This window comes from Malania oleifera, chromosome 2, assembly GCF_029873635.1.
Source record: "Malania oleifera isolate guangnan ecotype guangnan chromosome 2, ASM2987363v1, whole genome shotgun sequence".
NCBI classification, from domain to species: Eukaryota; Viridiplantae; Streptophyta; class Magnoliopsida; order Santalales; family Ximeniaceae; genus Malania; species Malania oleifera.
In genome coordinates this window covers 75,893,925-75,906,211 of record NC_080418.1, presented here as the reverse complement: position 1 = coordinate 75,906,211, position 12,287 = coordinate 75,893,925, and positions in this window count along the sequence as shown.

The window sequence follows — 12,287 nt, the reverse complement described above, 5'->3', positions numbered from 1 at the left end:
TCCCTACGCAGTGTGCATCCAACACAATGCGCAGACCGTAATCATCAGTTTCATGAACAACCTCATAGAGGACTGTATCATGATGCCCTTGAATCGGGTATCTTGCGGTTATACTTGTATGTCTTTGTATACAATTTAGTTAATTTACACCTATGGCCAATTCGAATAGGTCGAACTGGCGGAATACTATAACTAACACCGGTTTGTCCGATTATAATGTGACCCCCTATGTACAACAATACCGTTACCGGAGTACTGCTTGAACTTCCTACCATCTAGATCAAAGCTCGAGAAAGATAAAAGACCTACGCAAAACAACAATTGTATGTATAAGTGATATGCTAAGTCAATAGTAATCAAGAATTATTTTCACTACGTTCATGTGCATGCAATCTTCACTAAATGTTTCACTCGTCACTTCAAAAATATTTTTGCATGCATTTATGACTTTTCTGGGAAAAGTCCTACCGAAATTTCGGCAGCAAGCCGGCTGTAATTTGAACATTTACCCATTTTTACAATGACCCTGAAACGTTTGCAAGCAATGTAATAACATAGTTTAAGCATGCAAGAACCTATGATATCTACCAGCATGCAATTCACATCACTGCATCAGCTATGCAGGAGACATTTAAATTCGCGTTTGAGAAAGAAAAAAGATTTATTCACTTGATAACAACGTATTTTTTATACTTATAATAAAAGTGACTGTCCTAATACTACTTGTATAAGAAAATGTTTGACAAAGTAATGGTGACGAAAAAAAAAATCATGTGTTAGAAAATATGAACCACAAAAATTGAAACACTATTTTTTTTTTTACAAACCTAGCTAACCCTTTGAAGCACAACACAACGCATTATTCATAGTTATACCTTTATTTGAAAGAGTTTTGTTAATTACGTAACTAAAAATGATGACAATGGTAATATTTCTTTTACAACATATTTTTCTAAATAAATGGATTAGTTGATTATGAGTTTGGTCAAATAACAATAAACTTAAAATGATAAGATCTAAATTTGGTTTTACAGGGGTTTGTTTGCGATTGAGGAATAAGCATGAGAGTAGTTGTGAATGTTTGTTCATAAAATAAAATACTTATAAGTGCTCATTGTTATATATATTTAGTTAAATTAATATATAAATAGTGGTAAACCTATGCTTAAAGTTAGATTGTTCTCTAATTTGTGAGGTTAATGCTTAATGGCTTGAGATGAGGAGGAAGGTAGGAACTAGGTTTTTTAAATTTTGACTTCAATTAAAAATTTGAGGCTTCAAAAGTACACACAAATTTGAATGTTAATATCATTTTTCAATATTAAAATGACAGAAATTAGTATTAAGGCGTGAAATTTTTTTTATGAAATTTTAGGTTTTCGTAGTATACATAATAATGATAGATTTGTAACTAAACTATTATTGCTCAATTACACATTAATGTCAAGAATGTGATTTATATGGTGCAATATCTATAATAAAACAATTGTTCTTAAACATAGTTGATTGATATAAATGAAATTCATAAATTAGTCAAATATTATTTATTAATTATTATGCAAATATAACTCTTTTTAACGTAACAAGCCAAATAAAATGTTGTACATAACATCTCAGTTCAATTATGCATAAGTTCACCTACTAATTATTACAAAATAAAATTATTTTATTAATATTATTATTGTTGCAAACAGATATGAAGATGGGGAATCCGAATTTCTCAAAATGTATGTCATGCTAATATACAGTAATTTTAACTTGCAAATATTAGATATACATTTACACCTACTAATTATTACAAAATATTCTCTTAGTATTATGTATGTGAGCAATAAATTGAATAGGTAGAACATGAAAAAAAATAATATAAAAAAGCAAATAAATTAAAACTAACCTTCGTCTAGATGTAGCAATGAACCGAAATAATCTAAACAAAGCTATGAAATAAATCCAACTCAATGCAACAAATTTCTCAGTAAGTAAAATAATGAAATTCACGTTTTTGCTAAATAAAAAATACCTACCCCATCTTCTCCTTTAAATAGCCTCGCCTTTGCCCGAACGGTCACCTGCAATCTCTGCCTCCCTGCAATCTCTGCCTCTCTGCAATCTGCTTTCTCCTCTGCAAACGGTCGTCTTCTGAGCGCTCGGGAGAGATATGATCAGACGAAGCAAATCTCGTAGCATAGACCTACGAGATTCTCCACATGTCACACGTCGGGCCATTTCAAAGATAAATCTCGTAGCTTGGTGCTGCGAGATTTGTGCCATACGTCACCTTCCCGCTGGCTGCGAGATTTACTTCCCTCCGTGCCACACGTCACCTTCCCGCTGGCTACTTGCTTTAAATCTCGAAGCACCAAGCTGCGAGATTTGCTCCCCTCCGTGCCATGCGTCACCTTCCTAGCAGCCCATCAGTTTAAATCTCGCACCATCAAGCTGCGAGATTACGTGAGCATTAGTTTGGGAAATTTTTTCCCAATCAAAGTATTATTTAATATTTTATTTATTTTAAATAATAAAATGAGAAAAAACTATGTATAATCTTGTGGCACCCATTGTTGAACAAATGATAAATGTTTTGAAAGGTGTTGAAAATGATCTTTATGTTAGGAAAAAAATGGATGATCAAGGCTGTAATAGACCTTCCTTGATTGCATTAAGAAAATACTTTTTCCCTTCCTTCATGATAGAAAGTAAGAAGTATTAGCCTTTGAAAATACTTTTAAGAAATTTTTAAAACTTTCCATTGGCTTAACAAAACTTATGAATCTTGTTTTGATGATAACAAAGCAAAGGATCTTAACATGTTTTGCTAATATACATTTCAAGATTCAAAAACTTTCATAAAAAGAGATCAAGCTCAAAAGTTTTTGTAACCGATCAAGTTTCTAAAGGATCAAGTTTAAGTGTTTGTAAAGAAGCTCACATAAAGATTATGCTTAGCCCACGATGAAACAAAATAAAAATGAAGAAAGAAAAGCTTGGATTCAAAGATAGAAAAATTTGATGATGCTTAAAGTATATTGAAACTTGAAGACAAGATGGACTCAAAGAAAAACAAACATGAAGACTTAAGTGCTTAGAAAGTTTTAAAGTCTTAAGGAAGTCTTGTGTAAGTACTTCAATTAAACGTCAATATGAATGCTTTGAAACTCATTAGGGTTAATTATTGACTTAGAGACCAAATTTTGAAAACCCCGGAAAATACTTTTTAAAAGTCTTAAAACAAATTGGCAAGAGTTTTTGGAAACAAGTTTAAAAAAGCATTATTCTTATTGCCCAAGCGACTGACCCTTGTCTGGTCAGGCGACTGACATTTATACTGAATTAAAAATTGGGAAACAGAATAGTCCTAGCCAACTGACCCCTGTGAGTCCAGGCGATCGACCCTATTCTGACTTTGATATTACGTTGAATTTCAAAGTTTAGGCGACTGAACTTCGTAACGATTATTTTAAAATAGCGTTTAAAAGTTTCCAAATTATGTTGCTTGTGCCCTAAACTTTGTCAAAACTTAGGAAACACTCCAAGTAACTTGGGCAATACAAAAATATGACTTTTTAACTCTATAAATACATGATTTCGAAAATCAAATCATATACCAAGATTTCAAATCTGCAATCAAGCTTATAATTCTCATACTTTTCAAAAAGTTTTCTTGCTCACATACTTGCTGAAGTTTTTCTGAGATTTGCTGAGTTATTTTTCACGGATCTTTGAGCATAAATTCTAAGTTTGATCAATCTAAGGAAAGATCTCGGTGATATATTCTTTGAGCTTCAATTCTATTCTTCATTGATATTTAAATTGAAGTATTCTTAGTTGTGCTATAACTTGTACTAATATGCTCGTTTTTTAGAGTGATTCTTATGCGCAAGAAGTTTTCTTGTTTTCTTGACGGTTCAGAGTTGTTGAATCATTGGTGTACCAAGCGTGGGGTACAGTTGGAGAGGAGGGCTTTATCCTATCAAAGGAGTGTTGCAAAAGGTTTGCTCCCCCCCATAAAGGAGTGGTATAGTGGAATCCTTAGGTGTGTTGCCTAAGGTGAGGATGCAAGCAGGGATAGCCGAACCTCATAATAATCCCGATGTCTCTCTTTTTCCCTATATCTCTTTAATTTCCTACACATATATAAATTGTGTGGTTGTGAATTTAGTTTTCTACAAATCTATAACCTGTGTGATTGTGTATTAAATTGCTGAAAATTAATTTGCTTTTGGGAATTGCGGAAACCGAAAGGGAGTACGTTGGTTGATCAATACATATTATGAAAACCATAAGGGAGCACATTGATTGATTAACACCCAAGACTCATTAATTCGTTGGTTGATTGATATCAAAGCTCATTAACATTCAAAGTGGGTTGACATTCAAAAGCTAAATCTTGGAAGCACTGCTGCAATTCATACATTGTTTAATTGATTAAATTGTGGATTGTGTTGGCTTATTGATTGATTGGATTCATTGATTGGGTGTTAATTTAAATTGTTGTAAGATCAAAATGATATACTCTTTCATAAAAATCCAAAATTAAATATGATACTCAGCTGATATTGTAATTGAAATTCAAATCTTACATGTGTGTTTGCTGAAACTAAAAAGGGTTGAGAAAGAATTAACTAAAAAAGTCTCTAAAGAAAAAATTTTAATCCCAATTCCACCCCCTCTTGGGAGCACACCTTACTTTTCAGTTTCCAAAATTAACTGAGTATGATATTTTAAAATTTAATCGAGTATGGAGTGATCAACTTTCCTTAGGCAAGTTCTTTCTTGGCATTGTTTGTTCTCAGAATCTTCATTTTTTGTGCAATTTACTTCTTTCAAACTCAAGACTCGTGATTGTTCGAACTAAAGTCATCATTTCATTTTATAGGTTGCCTATGTACCTCAATTTTTTTTAAGGATCAAGTCCATCTGTAGTTCATATGCAATTGGAAATATTTTCTTTCTTTTTTCTTCTCTTTTTTTTCACCACACAAAGTATTTAAAGGTTTGAAATAGAGAGATAGAGAAAACTTGCACTTTTGTTGATTTGAATGAATGGTACTAAATAATTATTAAGGATAGAACTTTTTGATTACATCAAAATTACAAGGTTGATCTATAACTCAATTATCCATGTCGGATAAAATAACTACGCCTCTAGAGAAAGGATTCTTCACCATAAGTGACCCTTTTTAGTTCAGAGTGAACTTTCCTCCAGGGTAATTTATGTTGTTTGGGATCTTCTTCAGCACTAAATCTCTTTCCTTGATGCTTTGGGGTCAAACTTTCTTATTATAAGCTCGTGTGATCCTTTGTTGTTATAGTTGTCCATGGTGTATAGCTTTTAATATTTTCTCATTAATGAAGTTTAACTAATCAAGTTTGTTTTGTTTCCATTCTACTTCAGTCAATTCGAATTCCATGAATACCTTAAGAGAGGGTATTTCCACTTCTATTGAACTGCCACATCTAATTCGTATGCTAATGAGTATGGAATTGCTTCTGTTGAACTCCAAACAATTGTGTGATAGGCATGTAATGCAAATGGTAACATCTTAGGCTAATATTTGAAAGTAATTGTCATCTTTTATAATATCATCTTTACATTCTTATTGGCGGTTTCAATAACTTCATTCATCTTTGAACAATAAGTAGATGAATTGTGATGCTGAATTTTGAACTAATTGTATAATTTCTTCATCATTTTTTTATTCGGATTCTTGGAATTGTCGAATATAATCTATTCTCGTAGGCTATATCTAAAGATTATTTCCTTCTTAAGGAATTTGACTACTACCTTTCTTGTTATGCTTGCATAGGATCTAGCCTCAACCCCTTTTTGTAAATTAGTCAATGGGTACAAGTATGAGGCAATGACCATTGGATGCTTTAAGAGAAATTGGTCTAATTACGTCCACGCCCCATATTGAGAATGACCAAGCAGTCACCATGGAGTATAATGGAATAGGTGGTGCCTTTAACTTGTTTGTGTAGAGTTGGTACTTGTAACATCTTCTGACGAAATATATGTAACTTGTTTCCATTGTAGTCCAATAATAACCATATTTTAGGACTCTTTGCAAGCACGTGCCCATGTAGGTGTGTTAAACATGAACATAACCCTCCATGAACTTCTTCCATAATCTAAGTTGCTTGTTTTACATCCATGCATCTTAATAATGTCATTCCTGATTCTCTTTTGTACAAAGTATCTCCACTAAGGTAATATCCTGTTGATAGCCTTCAAAATGTGCGACGATCATTTTTAGATGCATGTGTATGATATTGTTGTTTTTGTAGGTGTTGCTTAATATCATAATACCAAGGTTTCCCATATATTTCTTCAATGTAGTGAGTAGGATCATCTTGTACATCAACACTCAGTGGTTGGATAATTTATTCATCTATAATCCTTATCATAGAATCAAGGTTGCCAATGCATCAACAAACCTATTTTATGTTCTTGATAAATATTCAAAGGATATAAATCTAAATTTTTATACAAGCTTCTCCATATATTGTTAATAATATATTGAAAGTTAAGGTGTAGTCCGAAGAGAGGGGTGAATTGGGTTATTAAAATTTTCATTTAATTATTTTCAAGAATTCTTTAACCTTCAGCAACACTCAATAAAAACTTAGTTTGTTGATTACGCGCTTAAACTACGTAATTAGATGTTTTAATTCGTGCATTAAGGCTTATATTTTTAATTAAATACCTAATTACTTTCAATATTTTAACAAGGTGTGCTATTTATAATATTTGGATTTTATTGAGCAATTTATGAATTTTTGGTATTTTTTTATAGCAGGAAAATTTTTGAGAGCTAAAACCGATACCAGTTCGTAATTTGCACATAAGTTTCTCGTCCGAGCTCTGATTGAGACAATTCAAAACCCTGGAGAAAGATGAGAAGATTATCTACAATTTTTATGTTTTGACATTTGAGAGAAACATGCTCTAGGGGAGTCAAAATAAGGCCCATTCGCTAAGAAATAAAAAGAAGAAGAAAGAAGGAAAAGAAAAACAATAAAAAAATATATAAATTTGATGTGACCTGGCCATGTAGCCAAGTCGGGTATGCTCGCTGGGTAGGTCTCATCCTCCCCTCCCCTATATAATTTTTTTTCTCCTCCTTTTTTTCTTGGCAAGCCCTTATGACACCCTTTTTCTTTTCTCTCCCAGCTCTCTCTCTCCACCCTTCTCGTTTCTTAGACAGCTCCTCCTTCTCTACTTCCTCTTCTCTCTCAACCATCCTCTTCTCTCTTCTCTCTAACCCCCTCTCTTCTCTTCACTCTCCCTTCTCTCGATTTTACTCTCTCCCCCTCTGCCTCCTCCTTGCTGTCTGAAGCTGCCACAAACTCGAGCCCCTCTTTTCTCCTCTTTCCTTCCTACTTCTCCCTTATTTTCCTCTCTTCTCTTCTGTTCCACCCTGCTGTTGTTGCTTCCATTGGTGAGTTGTTGCTGCTGCTGCTGCTATCTGCTACTGTTCCATAGCTGAGAAGGCCTTTTGCTGTTGCTGTGAAGGTCGCTCCGTAACTATTGTCTGCTACTATTCCACAGTCGAGAAAACCCGATAGCCACCACTAGCTACGGCCAAGCACCCGAGAGTCACCCCTCTGCTGCTAAGAACCTACTGTTGAAGCCTTCAGCTACCTCAAGAGCCCCCTCTACTGTTGAGAACCTACTTCTGAAGCCTCCAGCCACGCCACTTGAGACCAGCCACCTGAGAAGATTCCTTTGCTGCCTGCGGCTACTTCCCCTGTGTTCCTAGATCTCTAGTAACACCCCGAGCTCTCCTCTTCCTCCCATGACTGCTGCCTCACCCGAGAGTCTCCACCACCAGCCACGACCTTCTCTCTCTCTCTCTCTCTCTCTCTCTCTCTCTCTCTCTCTCTCTCTCTCTCTCTCTCTTTATTTCCTTTTTTCCTTAAGTCATGGTTTTATTCTTGTTTTGAATAGTTAGTTGAGTGTTGAGCTTTAAATTGAGTTCAGTTGAAATAATTATTTTTTTTGTGGACTTTTATTTAAGTGATATTATTATTATAGTTTATTTATTTTTCTCTTAATTAAATTTAGCATTAGATTTAAATATTACTTGAGTTATTTTTTCACTGATTAAATTCAGATTGAGATCTTAACAATATATATATATATATATATATAAGGAATAAAATACAAAAAAAATATATATATATTTTTGTTAGTTGTTTCTTTAAAATTAAAATTTTGTTGAAGTTCGATTGAGTTTTATTGAAGTTCTCATTTTTATCATGTTTAGTTATTGTTTAAGTCATTAAAGATTTAATTTTTGTTTGAGTTCTTGTTTGCCTTTAAATTTTGATTTTGGTTCAATTTCTTAATTTTGTTAAATGTTTGGTTTTTATCGTTCACGTTTGTGTTTAATTGAATTTTATTATTACGTGTTAAAATTACCCTCTTTAGTTTCTATTCCAAAGTTTAACGCGTGCTTCGATGTCTATCTGATTAGACATAGGATTTCCATTCTTGTAATTTAATTCAGTGCATACTAGGATTAGGGTTTAATTTGCATGTTCTTTTAATTTGTAAAAAAAAATCTCACACAATCTTGAAAACCCTGAATCTGAACTGAGTTCAGCGACATTTTATTTTCGATTGGAAAAATGTAAAATTTGAGGTTAAATCGCATTCCCTGAGGAGACGATCTGAATTTTGGGATGAATATTACACGACATAACTCCTATACTTGGGATAGCTTCTGAGCTGCTCATTTTTCGAGTGAGTCAAGTTTTTGGTGCCGTTGTCGGAGAATGTCAGTCTTGGTCTCAAATTAGTGTTTTTTTCGTCATTTTTAATTAGTCTCATGAAAAAGAAAAATAAAGAGAATAAGAAAAAAAAAAAGAATTGAGCTTTGAAATAAATATGGCTGCACTTGCACCACGCACGCTTACGGATTTTTTGCAGCTTGCACGCACCACTGCACCATCTTACACTGTTTTATCTAATGACGAACTTGATTTCATGATGCAGCATGGGAGGAAGTCGTTGCTACCTTAGTTTTATAGGATGAAATCTGAGCGCCCTTATCGACACTTGACGGAGTTCGAGTTGACTTGCAATATTTTTTTCTCTCGTGTTATGAACTATTGAATCTACTAGACTACATTTATTTCTTGCCTCTTTGAAGGATAGGGCATAGATGTGGTTTAATTCTTTGAGACGTCACTCTATCTCGAATTGGGCTGATATAGAGTGTGAATTTTTGCATAGGTTTTGTCCCTCACAGAGAACTCAATTTTTGCAGGATTAGATCATTCAATTTGTGTAGCAGGGTGACGAGACTTTTTAGGCTTGTTGGGAGAGATTCAAGGATTTGCTAAGTACTTGTCCACATCACGAGTTTGAATCATGGAGGTTAGTTAATTGTTTTATACATCTCTTACTCCTGATTGCAAGAACTTTGTCCAGACCATGTGCAATGGAGAACTCTTTAGCGAGGAACCGGATCAGGCACTACCATTCTTTGATTACCTAGTTGAAAGTGTCCCACAATAAAATACACAATACAATCAGGCACCCATGACAGTACAACCTATCAACACAATCATTGGTAGAGATAAATATGAGCCAACATATTGTCCATACACTCTTTCTCCTTAGTATCAACCATAACAGAGCTATGCACTATCAGGATTTCAATCTAATGCAGCATTTGCTCCACTGGGGATGTCTCTTGAAGATTACTCCTGATTGCAAGAACTTTGTCCAGACCATGTGCAATGGAGAACTCTTTAGCGAGGAACTGGATCAGGCACTACCATTCTTTGATTACCTAGTTGAAAGTGTCCCACAATAAAATACACAATACCATCAGGCACCCATGACAATACAACCTATCAACACAATCATTGGTAGAGATAAATATGAGCCAACATATTGTCCATACACTCTTTCTCCTCAGTATCAACCATAACAGAGCTATGTGCTGTCGGGATTTCAATCTAATGCAGCACTTGCTCCACTGGGGATGTCTTTTGAAGATGCCTTCCAGCAGTTAATGCAAATTCAAATCAATCAATATACTTAAGACATAAATGAATTGTGGGACACCATTAATGTGATAAGCACGCAGTTGGATAACTTAGAAAAAGAGGAATTTCCAGTGGAACCTTAGCCTAGTTCTCAAGAATACCAGTAGCAACAATTACAAATACATAATATTTCTCTTGAGACAGTGGAGGCCGCCATTACTTTGAGAAGTGGAAAAGAAGTTTCCAAACCTGAGGTGCTCATCGACAGACAACTAGTTGTCCTGGCACCAGAAGTTACGACTGAGACAGATGAAGTTAAAGAAAAACTAGAGGAAGCAGGTCTAGACATGAAGCAGTCAGTTAATGAGGAGGCTGATACTAATAAGGAGTACCAACCTGTCGTACTTTATCCTTAGAGCTTGGCAACCATGGAACCGTCACTCCTAACTGGAATAAATGTCAAAGAGTCTAATGATGAAGCAAATCCCTATAGTGGTAAGATGTTTGGTACATCTGATAAAGAGGGTGAGTAGAATGGTGAATATTTAACTTTCAAGGAATCAGGTAAAATTTTTAATGCTAATGATTCTGAAGAACAAAAGGTAACTATTTCAACAACTTTTCCTCTAAAACCAATTCATAAAGAAGTAAATTTCCTAGAAAATATGTTGAATAAAGATCCTTTCTTGTGAAAACAAGAAAGTCAAGCTGCATATGTATTGTCTGGTATTTTGAAGAGTATTAATGCATTTGAGGCTGACTTTCGTGCAAGTATGCAGATTGATTCACTGTGGCGGCTCAAATTTGGAGACCCTCTAGTTCAATTTATAGACCTGCACTCACTAGACGAAATTCCTCTAGAGCCTTCGCCAAACAACTATAATGTTTTTCTTTCCTTTCTTTTCATTTTGTTTTACCTTATTTTATTTTTAGTTAATTTTCAGGTACATTTTCTTGTAGTTTAGTTTTTCTTTTCCATTAGTTCTCTACCTAGGTACGCCCTACTTCTTGCGTGCATAGTTTTTCTATTTCCTCTATGCTTTCACATTGAGGACAATGTTCCAGTATAGTTGGGGAGGTGAGCATTTGCATGTGACACTGTGCACGTATACTTGCTGGGTTTTATATTAATAAAAAATAAAGAAGAAAGAAAGAAAGAAAGAGTATTGAGGATAAACGATTATGCCATGATTAACACTTACATATACCCTTCACATACTTGCATATAACCTAAGAATTATACACTTGAGCCATTTGTGTAGTTTCTTTTTATATGACTTTGTAACGCCATGAAGAATTGATTGGTAGTACACTCATGTTAATCTGGTTATATAAAATCTTGTATTTACACGACATATCATGAGGCTAAATAGACATATTCATATGATTCATAGCACTTAGGGTTCCTTGTGAGCACTAAGAGAACACCCATGGCGATTATGACACCTTGTGAGATATCCTTGAGTTATTTATCGCCCTTTTGAGTGTTAACATCATATCAGAGTTCATGAAACTTGATTCTCATTTCTTCTGGACGATTCTTTGTACACTAGTCTCTGTTTTTGATTTGCTAGTCCAGAGGTGACATCTAGTGGGGAGATATAAACATAGGTCTTATAGCTTACTCAAGATGTGATGGCTGAGCCACTCCTAGAAATAGACTTATTTCATAGACCACTGTTCAAGCTTAATTTCCATTGGTGGTATAAAGACAATACAAGAAGTGTAATGATTGTCCTAATTGACCAAGAAAAGATAGAAATTGAAGAATAAATAGAAGAAAGAATAAGAAAAATAGGAATGCACATGAAATGAAATGCTAATATCTGCTCCATAGAAATGCGCAAAAAGTCAGGGACACGACACATGTTATCCATATGTGAAGACTTTTTAACTGCTTAATACCTCAAATGTATTCATGCCAAGTTTGTGAATAAGTTGATTTAGGGTGGTCTTAGTTGGATATGGCGAGTAGGCAAGAAGATGCTAGGGTGAAGGACCCAACACCTCACTGATAGGCTAGATCCTTCTCAGACTAGTGTATTCCCTACACTTAGCGTTTGTTCATTACAATATGTGAGATGTTTGATCGCTACACTCCTCCTCACATATGATGAGTGAACCCATTTTTTTTAGTGTTTTTTAGGGTATACCAGTTAGGCTGAGTCAAAAAACTATTCTGTAGGTGTCCATTGGTATCCTATGTGTAATGAGACACACATCACACACACCTTGAGATTTCTTCCATTTATACTCGAATTTATATGACTGCATTAACTCTAAAT